Here is a 16,714-nt window from a genome sequence, read left to right as displayed (position 1 = left end):
GTTAGCCAGGATGGTCTCGATCTCCATAACAAATCGCCACAAACCTAGTGACTTATAGCCACACACAACGTCTTCGACGACACATTAAAGCAACACAAAGTCTTCACTAGCTCAGACCCTGACAGGGATCACCCCGGGCTAAGATTGAGATGCTATGAGCTACACTCTATTCTGGGGGTTCTGGGGCTTTCCTGCCTTTTCCAGCATCCAGAGGCTGCCCACATCCCTTGGCTCACAGCCCCCTCCTCCCTCCATTGTCAGAGCTAGCAGGTGCTGACCCCTCAACAGCTATCTCTGTTCTCTATTCTGTTGTCTCAGCTCCCTCTGACCACAGCAGGGGAAGGCACTCTGCTTTCTGAGGGCCTTCTGATGGGGCTGGGTCCTTGTGGATAAGCCAGGATAATCTCCCACCCCCAGGTCCGTACCCTTTGTCCCATCTGCAAAGTCCCCTTTTCCATGTAAGGAAACAGTCACAGTTCCAGGGGTGGAGGTGAGGGGCAGCCGTGGGGGGTGCTGTCCTGCTTGCCACAGGAGCTCATCACTTCTCGTTATTCATGGCAGCTCTGTTCTAGAAAGTTACCTCAAGCACAGAGTTGGCCAGTACTGAGCCACTGTTCAGAGGGGAAACACACAGCTAGGTTTCTGTGAGCCTCTGGTCACAACATGTTCATCAAATGGTCACTATGTAACCTAGTTTTGTGTATTTCATTTTTTCTTTTTTCTTTTTGAGACAGAGTCTCACTTTTCGCCCAGGCTAGAGTATAGTGGCACAATCTTGGCTCACTGCAACTTCCGCCTCCTGGGTTCAAGTGAGTCTCCAGCCTCAGGCTTCTGAGTAATTGCGATTACAAGTACACAACACCACGCCTGGCTAATTTTGTATTTTTAGTAGAGGCAGGGTTTCACCACGTTGGCCAGGCTGGTCTCGAACTCCTGACCTCAAGTGATCCACCTGCCTCAGCCTCCCAAAATGCTGGGATTACAGGCATGAGCCACCACGCCTGGACATTTTTTTTTTTTTTTGAGACCGGGTCTTACTCCTGTCACCCAGGCTAGAGTGCAGTGGCGTGATCATGGCTCACTGCAGCCTTGACTTCCCAAGCTCAAGCAATCCTCCAGCCTCAGTCTCCCGAGTAGCTGGGACTACAGGTGGGCATCACCACACCCAGCTATTTTTTTTTTTTTTTTGGTATTTTTGTAGAGACGGGGTTTCACTTTGTTGCCCATGCTGGTCTCAAACTCCCAGGCTCAAGCGATCCTCCCGCCTCAGCCTTCCAAAGTGCTGGGTGACAGGCATGAGCCGCTGCACCTGGCCTTTATGCGTATTTCCTCAGTTCATATCTACTGTGATTCACCCACACTGAACTCATGGACACAGCGCTATCACTCCTGACTGAGAGAGCTGCTGTCACACATGGTTTCTGTGAGGCTCACCCCAGCCTCCTGGCACCGAGGAACACGAGACGGCGCGGCTGCATGACGCTGGGGCCATTCTCAACAGTGAAATCACCAACAAAATCCACAGAAATGTGAGAAACATGGCGCTAAAATCCTGCAAATCCGTGCCGGGACAGCGCGAGAGTCGGGAGAAGGCAGCGTGATCCACGCCGGAACACAGCGCGAGAGCCCGGAGAAGGCAGCGTGATCCACGCCAGAACACAGCGCGAGAGCCCGGAGAAGGCAGCGTGATCCACGCCGGAACACAGCACGAGAGCCGGGAGAAGGCAGCGTGATCCACACCGGAACACAGCGCGAGAGCCGGGAGAAGGCAGCGTGATCCACGCCAGAACACAGCGCGAGAGCCGGGAGAAGGCAGCGTGATCCACGCCGGAAGCCGGGAGAAGGCAGCGTGATCCACGCCGGAACACAGCGCGAGAGCCAGGAGAAGGCAGTGTGGCTTTGTTTGACCTTGGCTAGGAACATACGCGCTGGGTGACAAATTTTTTGCTGGTCTGCACTTGTCTGCAAAAGACTGCAAAAGGAATGATTTGGGGCTACAAATAAATCTTATCAAGTAGGTGAATTTGCACAGGGAGCGCGTGAGTCCTGGCCCGAGCTGCCCTCTGCAACAAGGCTGGGTGCTAGGTGCTTTCGGTGAGCGCGGCCTCACTGTGCACAACGAAACTGAAAACGCGGGCTCCAGAGGAGTTTACAGGCTGGAGGGGATGTTACATCCGTGAGGAGGATGCCCAGCAAAAGCAGAGTCCTCAGAGCTGATGGCGCAGGAGCCCCCCAGTTCATCCCGCTCCCGACCACACAGAGCTAACCCTGAGCTGGGAGCCTCCTCCCCGCCCACTTGGCTTCCTGGCCAAGGCCCCAGGCACATACAGCACGGTGGAGGAGGGTTGAAATAACACACTTTATGAGTGCGCAACACATGATATTGCCAGCCACGCATCCAAGACTTTCGGTCATGCAAATTGAATAGGTTGTTTTTTTCCAGGCTAGGACTGCTGAAAACCTATGTGGCTATTTTTCTTTTTTTGAAGGCAGGGTCTCGCTATATTGCCCAGGCTGGAGTGCAGTGGTTATTCATGGGCATAGTCATCAAGCACTACAGCAGATGATCATATTAAGCAAGGTACCGCACTGGAGAAGCTCTCAGATGCATGCCACAGGGGACCGCTCACTGCCAGGCTGTGTGAAAAATGCAGAAACTTGGAGACTCTAAATGTCCACTGGCTGGCGAACGGATAGACACACTGTGGAATAATCACAAGGGAAAGCCACGCAGCTGTGGATGCGAGCAGAGCCTCGTGTGTCAGTGTGAACGGTACTCACGAGTGCTCAGCCTAAAAGTAGGGTGACCAGGTGCGGTGGCACACGCCTGTAATCCCAGCACTTTGGGAGGCCAAGGCAGGCAGATAGCTGGAGCTCAGGAGTTCGAGACTAGCCTGGCCAACATGGTGAAACCCTGTCTCTACTAAAAATATGAAAATTATCCGGGTGTGGTGGTTGGTGCCTGTAATCCCAGCTACTCGGGATGCTGAGGCAGGAGAATTGCTTGAGCCTGGGAGCGGGAGGTTGCTGCGAGCTGAGATCGCGCCATTGCACTCCAGCCTGGGTGACGAGAAACTCCATCTCAAAAAACAAAACAAAACAAAACAAAAAACTAGGGTACAAGAAACCAAGCAAGAAAGCACGTGATCCTGTTGACAGGCAGTGTAGACCGCCGCACAACCCCGCGCATTTTGGAGCAGTGAACCCACACGCGGTGAAGGTGCGCCTGCCCTGCTCTGGCTTCATTTGGGTGGGGTGGTGGGCACCTGGTCATCAGCTGTCAATCTTAGGTGTCTTTCTGGATCTGAAACCCTTTATGATACAACCTTCATATAGTGCCTGAACAAGGGAGGTGCCCTGTGCCACATATTGGTGCTGACCAGCGTGCGGCCCAGGGAATGTGTTCTGAATGCAGTAAGAGGCAACTCCCTCCTGGAAGGAGGGCGACCCCCCACCGGCTCCTCCGACAGCTGAGTGGACTCCTGGGCTCCAGAAACGTGATTGCAGCAGGCGGACCAAAGTCTTTCTCCTGCCCTCCCTCCCAGCAGCACTCTTTCCTTCCGGGCCCCCAGAGACCCTCCCTGGCTGTGCAGCTGCCCACTATGGAACCCTCAGCCAGTCTAGAGGTGGCACAGGGACCCCACTCAACAGAGGGGCCCGCTGGTGCCTTCTTCTGACAGGCACAGAGTGCTCTGGGGCTAGCCGAGGAGGCTACTGTGGGAAGGCTGGGAGTGGGAGAACACTGGAAAAATACACAGGATTCTGCAAGTATGAAATAAAAATGTAAAAGCTAGGGCACAGCGCAGCATTCCAGCGGCCTCCGAGCCAGCCTCTGCAGTGGGCAGCACGTATCTCCCAGACACCCACACTACACTCAGCCAGGAGTCCGGCAGCTCCAAGGCTCCTCGTGGGTGGAACGCTGACTTGACCAGAGTCAGCAAGAAGCAAGACACTCTGCAGTTCTGGGGGTTGTTCTTCCTTCCTAAAATAATAGCAGGGATTCTCAACCTCAGAGAAAACCATCAGAGGCCTCAGGAGAGGATGAAGACGATCTTATGCCAGGGTGGGTGAAGGTTGGGAGATGGGGAAATTCCATCCAGGTCCCTGGGCTGCCCTCTTCTGAGCCATAAAGGCTGGCCTTGAAGGGCCGGGGCTGCCCGTCTGTTTCAAACAATCAGGACTCTGATGAGTGAGGCTGTTAGGCTGATGGATGCCTGCCTGAGTCAGCTGTGGGGCCTCATCCCACAGAGGCGGGTGGCAGGGGATCGCGGAGAGGGCGGGCAGAAAGTTCCCAGAGCTTCCTTCTGCGGGGGGCTTCCTGAGAATAAGGGTCTCTGCTTAGTGCTGGGGCAGAGTCCCGAAATGACAGCAGAAGAATAATCAGTCAGCAGTTCTGCTTCCAGCACGCAGGGCTGGATGGGGGTGTCCTGGACGAAGATATTTGCATTACTGCTTGGGTGATGTTTGGGAACTCTTTTATTTCTTTTTTTACTTTTTTTGGAGAAGAGGGTCTTGCTATACTGCCCAGGCAGATCTCAAACTCCCGGGCTCAAGCGCTCCCTGCCTATGCCTCCCTCAGAGCTGGGATTACAGGTGTGAGCCACCGTGCCCAACAACGTTTGGGAACTCCCTAAGAATGCTGACTGCTGGGTCTCCAGCTTCCATGCCTTTCCCCAGGCACTCAGGACCTGGCTGTTACCAACCCATCAGCCCTCTTTCCTGAGCCTGAATCCCAGTGTGCAGGATCCCCCGATCCTAAGAGGCAAGACTGCAGAGGGCATGGTGGCGGGCCCAAAGGGAAAGGCAATGTGCCTTCCATGAGGTGTTTCTCACAGCATGGCAGCTAACACAAGCATAAGGCACATGAATCACATGGTCAGAACACAACTCTGCTGCAATTCCCCTTCTGTAGTTTTTTTTTTTTTTTTGAGACGAGTCTCGCTCTGTCGCCCAGGCTGGAGTGCAGTGGCACAACCTTGGCTCACTGCAAGCTCCGCCTCCCGGTTGACGCCATACTCCTGCCACAGCCTCCCGAGTAGCTGGGACTACAGGCGCCCGCCCCCACGCCCGGCTAATTTTTTGCATTTTTAGTAGAGACAGGGTTTCACCGTGTTAGCCAGGATGGTCTCAATCTCCTGACCTTGTGATCTGCCCGCCTCGGCCTCCCAAAGTGCTGGGATTACAAGTGTGAGCCGCTGCGCCCAGCTCCCCTTCTGTATTTCTTATTCTGGCAAGGAGGAACTTCCAGGTGGGCACTACTATAGTACAGATTTTGTTTTTTTTTTTTCTTTTTTAGGCAGGGTCTTGCTCTGTTGCCCAGGCTGGAGGGCAGTAGCACGATTATAGCTCACTGCAGCCTCGAACTCCTGGACTTAAGTGATCCTCCCACCTCAGCCTCCCAAGTAGCTGGGGCTACAGGTGTGCACCACTATAACTGGCTAATTTAATTTTTTGTAGAGACGGGGTTTCATCGTGTTGCCCAAATGGGCTTGAACAACTGGGCTAAAGCAATCCTCCTGCCTCAGCCTCCCAAAGTGTTGGGATTATAGGCAAGAATCACCACGTCCAGGCTGAACAGCTCTTTCACAAGACAGCACACCTCAGGCTCAGGGGTGGGGTACCCAGCAAGATTTTACTCCATTGTTTTGTTGCTGTTGTATTTGTTATTCCACTTACTGTGTGGGGTTTTTTGTTTGTTTTGTTTTGTTTTGTTTTTGAGACAGAGTGCAGTGGTGCTATCTTGGCTCACTGCAACCTTCACCTCGAAGGTTCCAGCAATTTGCCTGCCTCAGCCTCCCGAGTAGCGGGGATTACAGATACGCACTACCACGCCCAATGAATTCTTTGTTTTTTTATTTTTGTTTTTGTTTTTTTGAGACAGAGTCTCGCTCTGTCGCCAGGCTGGAGTGCACTGGCACGATCTCGGCTCACTACAACCTCTGCCTCCTGGGTTCAAGCAATTCTCCCGCCTCAGCCTCCTGCATCGCTGGGATTACAGCCATGCGCCACCAAGCCCAACTAATTTTTTTTTATTTTTAGTAAAGATGGGGTTTCACCATGTTGGCCAGTCTAGTCTCAAACTCCTGACCTTGTGATCCACCTGCCTCAGCCTCCCAAAGTGCTCGGATTACAGGTGTGAGCCATCGTATCTGGCCTATTCCAGTTACTGTTATTGAGCAAGGAAAAATACCACGATCCCCTTTAAAATACATTTTAAAAGTGATAAAATAAAAGTAATTTAAGAGGAAAGAGGCCGAATCAACTAATGGGTTCAAGCTGAAGGACAGGCGATGAACCCTGGCTGTCGGTTCAGGGCATCACCGATGGCCAGCTGCGTGCTGTGGTCTGCGAGTTGAGGGAGTGTCACGTTTGAACGCTGGGACAGGGGACACAGGCTTAGAAGGCAGGTACAGAGAGGGGCAGCGGAAGCACAGGAGACAGCAGGCTCAGAGACAGAAGGGGCCGTCCACACGGAGAAGGGGGAGGAGCTGCAGGGCCAACTGTGGCAATCAGAGAGAAGTCACTGCAGCACCTGGGCATAGAGGCCAGGGAGAGAGCTGCAGGATGGGTGGCCAGGCCCAGCCATGGCGAAAGCCCTAAGAATCTTGGCAAACAGGGCTGGGGAGCCGGTTTCTGGAGGCTGGGAGTGGTTTAGTTTGGGGACACATTCAAGCCAGGGAACCACCAACTCTGAACAGACCGGCCCAGCCGGGCAGCAGCAGGTACATTTCAGCCTGGCCTCGATCGAGGGGGGAAGCAGGCGTCTGGGCTCGGCTTCCTCGGGACCCTGCTCAGGCAGGCTCCGGGTCAGAGACTGCCTGTGACACAGTCAGGCCCTCTGACCTGGCCAAGTTCACGTGACTGTCAGCTGCAGCCCTGGAGCTGGACACACACCCTAAACCACAGGAGACACTCTCCGAGCTGTTGATTTTTTCAGAGCAGTCGGACCTGTTCCCAACCGAGTTCTCCAAGGCCTTGCCAGCCACCTGGTGCTCTGACATGGCCTGGTCGGATGCCTGGCCAACGGACCAGGGGCTGCTGTTGAGCCACCATCAGGGACACCACAGGGGCCCCGTGGAGGAAAGCCCCTCACTCTTGAGAAGGAGCCCTCCAGCTCAGCCTCTGCAGGGGGCGTCTCTGGCGACCTCATCAGCAGGCCAGTGCCCAGCAGAACATGGCCCATCACACATGCCCAAGCACAGCTCAGCCTCAGGAGCTGACATCCGATGGGAGAGCACCTCACACAAACACCAGCGTGTGGCGTGTGGGTGGGGGACCCCGAGGCCAGAAGCTCCAAGGGCTGAGAACTCAGTTCCCATATGCAGCCCCGGAAGATGCCAACAATAAGGGGAGATAGAAACGCGTTCATTATAGGGCAGACAGGAAGTGGAGAGAGAATGAAGTTGGGAGGTAGGAGAGGCCGGTGACATGGACAGGAGGCAGGACAGTACAGGGCCCCACACAGGGCGGGTGGGAGGGGCTGACTGTGTGAGTTCCCCATGCAGGGGAAGAGCAGCATTTAAACCTGGGACCAAGGCAGGGGCTCCAGAAGCTCCCGAAAGTCGGCTGAGAGCTTGAACTGTACCCTGGGCCAGGTGGGGACGTGCTTCTCCTCTTCCTCTAGGGCGTGCTCACACAAACCCGACACGCGACCATCCGCTGTAGGGTGGGGGCCACGGTGGCCCATCCGTCCTTCTATGTGATATTTACCGGCTCCCTGGGGCAGGCCAGCCACTAAACCGAACACTGGGGATGCAGCAATGAGCAGAAATGCCTGGCTCTGGCAGCAATGGGCTCATAATCCAGTGGCAACGGCAATGGAATAATCACTCCCATCAGCATGAAACCATGTGGAGATCTGTCCACTCGCGGGCCAGGGCAGAGGAGACACACGTTCCTGGCCCAGGGAGGGGAGTGGGCCCACTCACCCCATGCCCTCGCTGGCCTGATGCCATCTGGATCCTGAGTATCTGCCATGACCACCGCCCCTACAGACTGTGTCACACGCGGCATGACCCCTGCTGGGTGCTTCACTCCCTTACCCAGGTGTGGAACTGTGGCCCGACAGGCGGGAGCCCTCTCCCAGGCGGGAGCCCTCTCCCAGGCGGTCAGTGGGCCGCTGCTGAGTCAGGTCCAATGGAGGAAACGGTCCATTTTCCTGCTGTGGTGAGGAGGTCTCCCCGTGACCCTGCTCTCAGGGCCTGGTCAGCAGGTTTTTCTAGGAGTGGAGAGGAAAAGGAAGACAGGGCCGTCCTCCCAGAGCCTGAATTCAGGGAGCTCTGGGTACTGCTTAACAGGAAATGAGTAGAAACGCACCAAGCTGCAGTGCTCAGGAAGAGTGCTTGCCAAATCCAGCCCTGCAAAAGGCGAGAGACAGAGAGAGAGACAGGCAGGCAGACAGACAGGAAGAAGGCGTGGAGAGGAGAGACAGAAGAAGAGGTGAGAGGGCAAAAGAAGGGAGAGACAGAGAGAAAGACGAGGGAAGCGAACAGAAAGAGAGGAAGAAGAGTGGGGAGAGAGAGACAGGAAGGAGAGGAGGGGAGAGAAGGGAGAGAGGGAAACCCGCTGCAGCCCCCGCCACCACATTCTTTCATCCACTTTCCAGGGACAGCTTTGAAAAAGAACCAGAAGAGACCGCCCCCTGACACTTCAGCTCACACATTAAAAAGCCATTAGAGTTGGAGAGCTCAAGTCCGGCTGAGATGCCTCCAGAGCCTGTTGAGCTCCTGACACCCACCCCACCCCCACCACGGGGCAATGCTTCCCCTTCCAACCCTCCCGGCGCTTAGAGACCTCAGCGGCTTGGAAAGGAGAAACACGGAGGCCGCTCTGAGCTTCTCCTCTAAGCTCTGCCCCCGGCAGCGCGGAAACCTGCGGCTGCCTCCGAAATCCTATTGGGGACGTTGGCAGCATGCTCCAAATTAAACACGACGTTTCCCGAGATCAGAACAGTTGCAAAACACTGGAGACAATCACAGAGGAGGAAAAGGGCTAAGGCAGCAGAGAAGGCTTGGCTGTACCCTAGGCCCCTGGATCAAAGTCCACTGGACACAGAGACATGGGCAGGTCTGAGCGGGACTGGCCTCAACCTGCAGATTTCTCCTCTGAGGGAAAAATGTAACAGACACACACAGCCAGCTCAGACCTCAGGTGCACTGCGCACGTGACAGCGGCCACTCCTGGGCGGCCAGGGGCGGGGTGAGCAGTGTCATGTTCTCTGGGTGCTTGATAGGTCTGGGGTCTCAGAATGCGACAGTCCCCAATGTCTTCAACTGAGCAGCATAAGGTGAGACACCTCATCTCGCACTCGCAGGCTATTATTAGGGGCACCTGGAATATAATTAAGTACTGCAGAGCTGGGCTTTAACACACACCCAGATAAGCAAGGCGATCAGCACCCACAGAGCCCCAACTGGTCTTTGGTGAACACGGGATTCTGAGTCAGAGACAAACTTTTGGCCGAACTTTCAGCCCTTGACTTGTTCCAGGGCCTATGTACAGCAGTCACGGGTGGCAGAAATCGGAGTCTGTTTGTTAAGAATGGGAAAACGCAGGATGCTGCTTGGTTACAAAGTGCCCCGTGACCACCAACAGCCAAACCTGTGAAGGGGGCCAGGTGAGCCAGGTTTCACAGACAGGCCCGGGGAGCAGCGGAGTGTAAGGAGCCTCTAGCTTCCTTTGGGGAAAGGCAGTCTCAAACCTCTGTGTCTGCACAGCTCAGCCAGCACACAGCTCAGGCCTCCACACAGCTGCTGGTTCCACCCGTCTGCAAGCCAGAAACAGAGCGGAGTGGGGAGAGTGAGCCCTGCCTGTCCCGGGGTGGCCCAGGGTCCACGCCACCGGCTCCAATGCCTCAAGGCACACACCAGTACATGCTGCACATTCCTGGATTCAGTCACCAGAGCTTCCTGAAAGAGTGGACTTAACCCCGTTCCCATCATACGTGGACATCACAAAGCAAAGCCCCTTCCTACATCTGTTGCCAGCACCTCCCGGAGGGAGAGGGGGCTTCCGGAGGTCAGCCTGCAGCTGCTGGACTCACCGGCCTTGCCCCGGGCACAGCCTCTGAATCACCAATGCTGGTCCTTTACCAGCCCACACAAAAGGGCCTCTGAATCACCTGTCGCTCCCAGCACAAGGGTATACATTTTTATCTGTGCCAAGGTGAAGGGGTTATGAACCCCATATTTTTGTATCTTAAGATTATTCCCACTGGCTCATGACTGTAATCCCAGCACTTTGGGAGGCCAAGGCAGGGAGATCACTAGGTCAGGAGTTCAACACCAGCCTGGCCAACATGATGAAACCCTGTCTCCACTAAAAATACAAAAATTGGGCCAGCTGTGGTGGCGCACGCCTGTAATCCCAGCTACTCGGGAGGCTGAGGCAGGAGAATTACTTGGACCCAGGAAGTGGAGGTTGCAGTGACCTGAGATCGGCCCACTGCACTCCAGCCTGGGACAGAGCAAGACTCCATCACACACACACACACACACACACACACACACACACACAAAAGATCATTCCATGTTTATGGTTTAACAAGTCAAGCACTTTGGTAGGAAAACCAAGAGTGGTCCCACAAAGTGAGGTTTTGAAAAAGAGGTCAGGGCTGGGCACGTGGCTCATGCCTGTAATCCCAGCACACTGGGAGGCCAAGGCGGGCGGATCACCTGAGGAGTTCAAGACCAGCCTGGCCAACAAGGCGAAACCCCGTCTCTACTAAAAATACAAAAATTAGCTGGGCACGGTGGCAGGAACCTGTAATCCCAGCTACTCAGGAGGCTGGGGCAGGAGAATCGCTTGAACTGGGCAGCAGAGGTTGCAGTGAGACAAGATCGTGCCACTGCACACCACCTTGGGAGTGGAGACAGAACAAGACTGCATCTCAAATACATAAAATTTAAAAAAATCATAATAACCCGGGCATGGTAGCTCACACCTGTAATCCCAGCCCTTTGAGAGGCTGAGGCAGGAGGATCACCACCTGAGGTCAGGAGTTCGAGACCAGCCTGGTCAACACAGCAAAACCTCATCTCTACTAAAGATACAAACATCAGCTGGGCGTGGTGGCACATGCCTATAATCCCAGCTACTTGGGAGGCTGAGACAGGAGAATTGCTTGAACCCAGGAGGCAGAGGTTGCAGTGAGCTGAGATTGTGCTACTGCATTCCAGCCTGGGCAACAGTGTGAGACTCCGTTTCAAAAAAAAAAAAAAATTCATAATAAATAAACTAAAAAGAGGTCAGGGCCAAGCACGGTGGCTCACGTCTGTAATCCCAGCACTTTGAGAGAATGAGGAGACAGGATCACTTGAGTCCAGGAGTTCAAGACCTGGAGTGGTGGGGTTTAAGGAGCCTCCAGCCTAGGCAACATAGTGACACTCTGTCTCTACAAAAAATTAAAAAATAAATAAAAATAGGCCGGGCACAGTGGCTCATGCCTGTAATCCCAGCACTTTGGGAGGCCAAGGCAGGTGGATCACGAGGTCAGGAGTTTGAAACCAGCCTGATCAAGATGTGAAACCCTGTCTCTACTAAAAATACAAAAATGAGCTGGGCGTGGTGGCGTGTGCCTGTAATCCCAGTTACTCAGGAGGCTAAGGCAGAAGAATTGCTTGAACCTGGGAGGCGGAGGTTGCAGTGAGCGGAGATCATGCCACTGCACTCCAGCCCGGGCGACAGAGCTAGACTCTGTCTCAAACAAACAAAAAATTAAAACTAAAATTAAAAAATAAATAAAAATAAAAATAGGTCAGAACAAGCAGTATCGCTGACATTCTGAAACACCGGCCATGTCCCAGACACTGCTTACTCTGACCTGCAGCCCCCAATAGGTGGGGCCCAGGATCCCCCAGCAGACCGTCCTCCCCCAACCCCCCGGCCTCTCCTTTTCTCCTAGGCACAAACCCAGGGCCTAAGGAGCATCAGGCAGGTTTCAAAGCTATGGGAGGTGACGCCTGTGAATGTTCCTCCTAGCTCAGTGTGAAGCAATCTTTCCGTTCAAATGTTCAAACCCTCTCCCTCCTTTCAGGCAAAAAAAAAAAGCCAGCATTCCAGGCAGCTGCCAGCTCTATCCCTAGTTACACTCTCAATCTCACACAGCCTGGCCACAAGATTTATCAGGAAGCCAGTTAGCAGCTTAAGCCTGGAAATAATGTCACCCAAACCCCCAGCACACCACAGGAACTTCTGAGAGCAGCTCTCGCTAGTGGCGTTCTTTCACCCTCCTTAGTCCCCCAATTCTAGCTGCGCACGGATGCCAGGAGGCTCTTGAGGGAGTGGGCGTCACACAGGCAGAAAGGAGGGAACCAGGGAGATGGGACCATGACGGATGGCTATTTCTTTTACTGCTTTCTTCCAGATGATTCAACTTTCCCAGCTCAGGCCCTCAACGAGTCTATGGCCAGTTCATGACAAGAAGTAAAAACTCACAAACTGCGCACCCAAGCCCAAACCAATTTTGAACAAGTTCCCGAAAGGTTTCACAGGGAGATGAACTAGCCTGGAACCCACTAAGGTTCTTAACATTATCACCAATTAGAGATCAGAAACTCAGAACCAACAATACAGGCTTGCCTGCTAGAAAGTTAATCCTTCCCAGCACTCTCTCCTGCATCCTCCCGGCCTCTGTTTCTCAATTTAGAAAGGACACTGTGAAAACCCTTGGAAGTCTAGAGCCTGGTTTAAAGCAGGGTTTCTTAAGCTCGACTCTACTGACATAGGGCTGGAGAATTCTTCCTTTGCAGCGGGGGGAAGCTGTCCTATGCACTGTAGGATGCTTGGCAACCATCCCTGGCCCCTATCCCCTTGATGCCATGAGCATTCTCTCCCAAAGTTGTGATAACAACTGTCTCTGACATTGCCAAGCGGAGGAGTGAGGAAGGGGTCTGCACCGTCCCCGGCTGACAGTGCTGATGGGAGTGTGCCCCTCCTTCAGGAGCCCCGATGCCTGTGGCTCTCAACTATTAAATCAAGTTCCAGCAAAGAACTGGAAACCTTTAAGCTGTGTATGGAACCATTGTGTGTAGCACTGGAAACTATCCCTTTTCTAAGTCACTGTAAATGGTGTTTTTTTTTTTTTGAGACAGGGTCTGGCTCTGTCTCCCAGGCTGGAGTGCAGTGGTACAATCAGGGCTCCCTGCAGACTTGAGCACCCAGGCGCAAGCGATAAAGGTTCCTCATGATCAGCTGGAAGGTATTTTTGAATTAAAGGTTCACATTGAAGAACCTAAGTGGATGGTGGCATTTGGGGCCAGCAGTGAAAGTGTTTCCTCTAAAATAGTTCCCTACACAGGGGCAGACATGGTTATTCTGAGATTCATATATGTTCTGTTTTTCTGTGAACCATTTTTCAGTCTTTGTTTCTGTCATCATATGTAAGGGAAATTCCACAGAGACTACATCACACAAAACTGACGTTGTTAATTACAAGAAAATACAGGTGCTTACCTTTTGAAGGCTTATTAACACATATGGTTGCCACAATACATATATATGATAAACAGTGTACATATACATACAAGTTGTTTAGGCTGGGCGCGGTGGCTCACACCTGTAATCCCAACACTTTGGGAGGCTGAGGTGGGCGGATCACAAGGTCAGGAGTTCAACACCAGCCTGACCAACATGGTGAAACCCCATCTCTACTAAAAATACAAAAACAATTAGCCGGGCATGGTGATGCGCGCCTGTAATTCCAGCTACTCAGGAGGCTGAGGCAAGAGAATCGCTTGAATCCGGGAGGTGGAGGTTGGTCGCAGTGAGCCAAGATCACGCCACTGCACTCCAGCCTGGGCAACAGAGTGAGACTCCGTCTCAAAAAAATATATATATACAGCTGTCACAATATGTATATGATAAACAGTGTACATATACACATAAAATGTTTATGGTGGATCTAGCTCCCCCCTAAAAAAGAAGCCCAGATACTGAAAGACACTCGAGTTTTCCTAAAGACTTGAGGGTGGGCTCGACCTTGGGGTCTGGATGCTGAGTTTTATGTAAATATCTACCTGTGGGGCGGGGTGCCATGGCTCACGCCTGTAATCTCAGCACTTTGGGAGACTGAGGCAGGTAGATCACCTGAGGTCAGGAGTTCGAGACCAGCCTGGCCAACATGGTGAAACCCAGTCTCTACTAAAAATACAAAAAAATTAGTGGGGCATGGTGGTGGGTGCCTGTAATCCCAGCTACTCGGGAGGCTGAGGCAGGAGAATCGCTTGAACCCGGGAGGCAGAGGTTGCAATGAGCTGAGATGGCAGCCATTGCACTCCAGCCTGGGCAACAAGAGAGAAACTCTGTCTCAAAAACAAACAAACAAAAACAAACTACACATGTGGCTATCTGTGCTTAGCAAACTAGGAAAATCTTTATTTTATTTTATATTTTACTTTTTTTTTTTTTTTTTTTGAGATGAAGTCTCACTCTCGTCCCCCAGGCTGGAGGGCCTCCCAAACTGCTGGGATTAAAGGCGTGAGCCACCACACTCGGCCAAACTAGGAAAATCTTAAGAACAGCTCAGCAGGGATTTTTTTTTGTTCCTTTGTTTTCGTATAATTATCCTCATTTTTTTTCCAAATCTTCAAGCAGGGTTTCTCAAATTTTGGTACTATTGACATCTGGGGCCAGGTAATTCTTGGGGGCAGTGGGGAGACGCTGCCCCGGGCACCGGAGGATGTTGAGCAACATCCCTGATCTCTACCTACTAGTAGCCAGCAGCACCCCACCAAGCTGTGACAACCAAAAAGGTCCCAGACATTGTCAATGTCCCCTGGAGGACAGAACTGGCCCGGTTTTACAGGAACATAAATGTCCCCTAATCCTTTTGTGTAAAAGAGGGAATGTTTCTACCCTTAGACCGGATAAGCAAGACCAGCTGAGACCTACTGGTATAAAGCATACTGCCTGTTCACATGGTGAGAACTCAATAAATGTTCGTATCACTACGTAACGAGGGATCCCGAGAGATGTCACTTTCCAACAGGCACAGCAGAGGGTGAAAGAGTTGTTATTATACTAAAAACAAAAAAAGAGACACAAATAGTTGGATACGTCCAGGTAACAGCTGAGATGTCAGAGGGAACCATGGCAATGATCACAGAAGGGCATGGAACGCAGCCAAGGTGACTTCTAAGAGCACGACTCAAGACAGAATTGACCAGGAGGCCAAGACGACAGCCCCGAGGGTGGGCTGTGGCCATCGTGCTTTGGGACTAGGCCTCAGGATGTGGAAATACGCAATCCTAAGCCCAGCTAACACCACACTGTCCTCTCCAGGCTTCAAGGCGCCACGCACAGATCTGAAAGCAGGTCATCGTGCTTCCCTCGAGAGAGACAAAGTCCTGGTGGCCAGCACAAGAGGCCTGGCTCATTCCTTCAAAGAGGGTGTCAGCTCAGGACAATATGGGCACAGGCCCTGATCGCTGGGAGTGGGGGTCGTAGCTTCCAGAGACCTGTCTATAGCAGGGAACAAAGTGGCCCAGGAATTCCTCCAAGACCTCTGAGAACATCTTTCCTGCTAGGGAGCAGTGCTCTACGGTGCTCTAACCAAGCAGGTGAAGGTCTGACGCCTGCTGGGCAAGGTCTAACCCAGAGCTAGGCCATCTGATTTCAAACTGCTGGGGCAAGGGGGTGGGGCTGTTCTCAGCGACAGTCCTAAAATTTGTCTGGATTAAATCTTTCTCCAGGGTTTAACCAACATCTGGGGTCTAGAGATAGACCCCAAGTATCTATATCCCTAGACAACCACTAGGGTTGTTACTTTTTTAATTTATTTTTTGAGACAGGGTCTCACTTTGTTGCCCAGGCTAGAGTGCAGTGGCGTGATCATAGTTCACTGCAGCCTTGAACTGCTGGGCTCAAGTGGTCCTCCTGCCTCAGCCTCCCAAGTAGCTGGGACTGCAGGTGCACATCACCACACCTGGCTAACTTTTTGATATTTTGTAGAGATGAGCTCTCCCTATATCGCCCAGGCTGGTCTTGAACTCCTGAACTCAAGGGAACCCCTGCCTCAGCCTTCAAAGTGCTGGGATTACAGGCACGAGCCACAGCACCTGGCAGGGTCCTTACTTTTTTCTTTCCAGGGGCAAAAGGTACCAGCTGGGTGTTACTGGGGACTCATTTCTCTTTGCTCCCACTGGGCCTCTCCGAACTGTGGGCAGAGAACCCTGTTTGCCACCTTGGCCCAAGCATTTGCTAAGATCATTGCTCATTCCTCGGTGGACTCTATCTACACAAATTCCACACAACCTCACCCTGCAGTACACAGACCAATAGGATTCAACAATCTGAGGCTTCTTGTCTTTTTTTTTTTTTTTTTTCAAGACGGAGTCTCGCTCTGTCACCCAGGCTGGAGTGCAGTGGCACAATCTCGGCTCACTGCAACCTCTGCCTCCCGGATTCAAGAGATTCTCCTGTCTCACCCTCCTTAGTAGCTGGGGTTACAGGCAAAAATACAAAATTTTTGTACTGTTAGTAGAGATGGGGTTTTGCCATGTTGCCCAGGCTGCTCTCAAACTCCTGGCTTCAAGTGATCCGCCTGCCTCGGCCTCCCAAAGTGCTGGGATTACAGGCGTGAGCCACCGCGCCCGGCCAAACCTGAGGCTTCTTGGATTCGAAATTGCAAAGTGAAAATTTTAAGTGTGCCCAGTTTTCTGTAGAGTGGATCCACACCTTTCACCAGATTCATGAGCAATGGGTCCTGGACTTTCCA

At 52.7% G+C, this 16,714-nt stretch overlaps 1 protein-coding gene across 2 annotated transcripts in view; it reads right to left on the bottom strand.

The window, feature by feature from the left end:
- The window catches only part of SH3GL1 (SH3 domain containing GRB2 like 1, endophilin A2), a 40,898-nt gene that overhangs the window by 22,449 nt on the left and 1,735 nt on the right, over window positions 1-16,714 (bottom strand). The window contains exons 1-2 of one of the 2 annotated variants that reach the window (XM_032177678.2): window positions 8,317-10,438; window positions 8,043-8,218 (exon numbers count right to left, since the gene is read on the bottom strand). The exons of the other annotated variant lie outside the window; for it this stretch is intronic. The gene's annotated coding sequence lies outside the window, so the exon portion shown is untranslated. Of the gene's footprint in view, window positions 1-8,042; window positions 8,219-8,316; window positions 10,439-16,714 lie in introns of those variants that run through there. 2 annotated transcript variants of the gene reach the window in all.

This window comes from Hylobates moloch, unplaced genomic scaffold (assembly GCF_009828535.3).
Source record: "Hylobates moloch isolate HMO894 unplaced genomic scaffold, HMol_V3 SCAFFOLD_15, whole genome shotgun sequence".
NCBI lineage: Eukaryota > Metazoa > Chordata > Mammalia > Primates > Hylobatidae > Hylobates > Hylobates moloch.
This window is presented reverse-complemented; position numbering and strand designations above follow the sequence as displayed.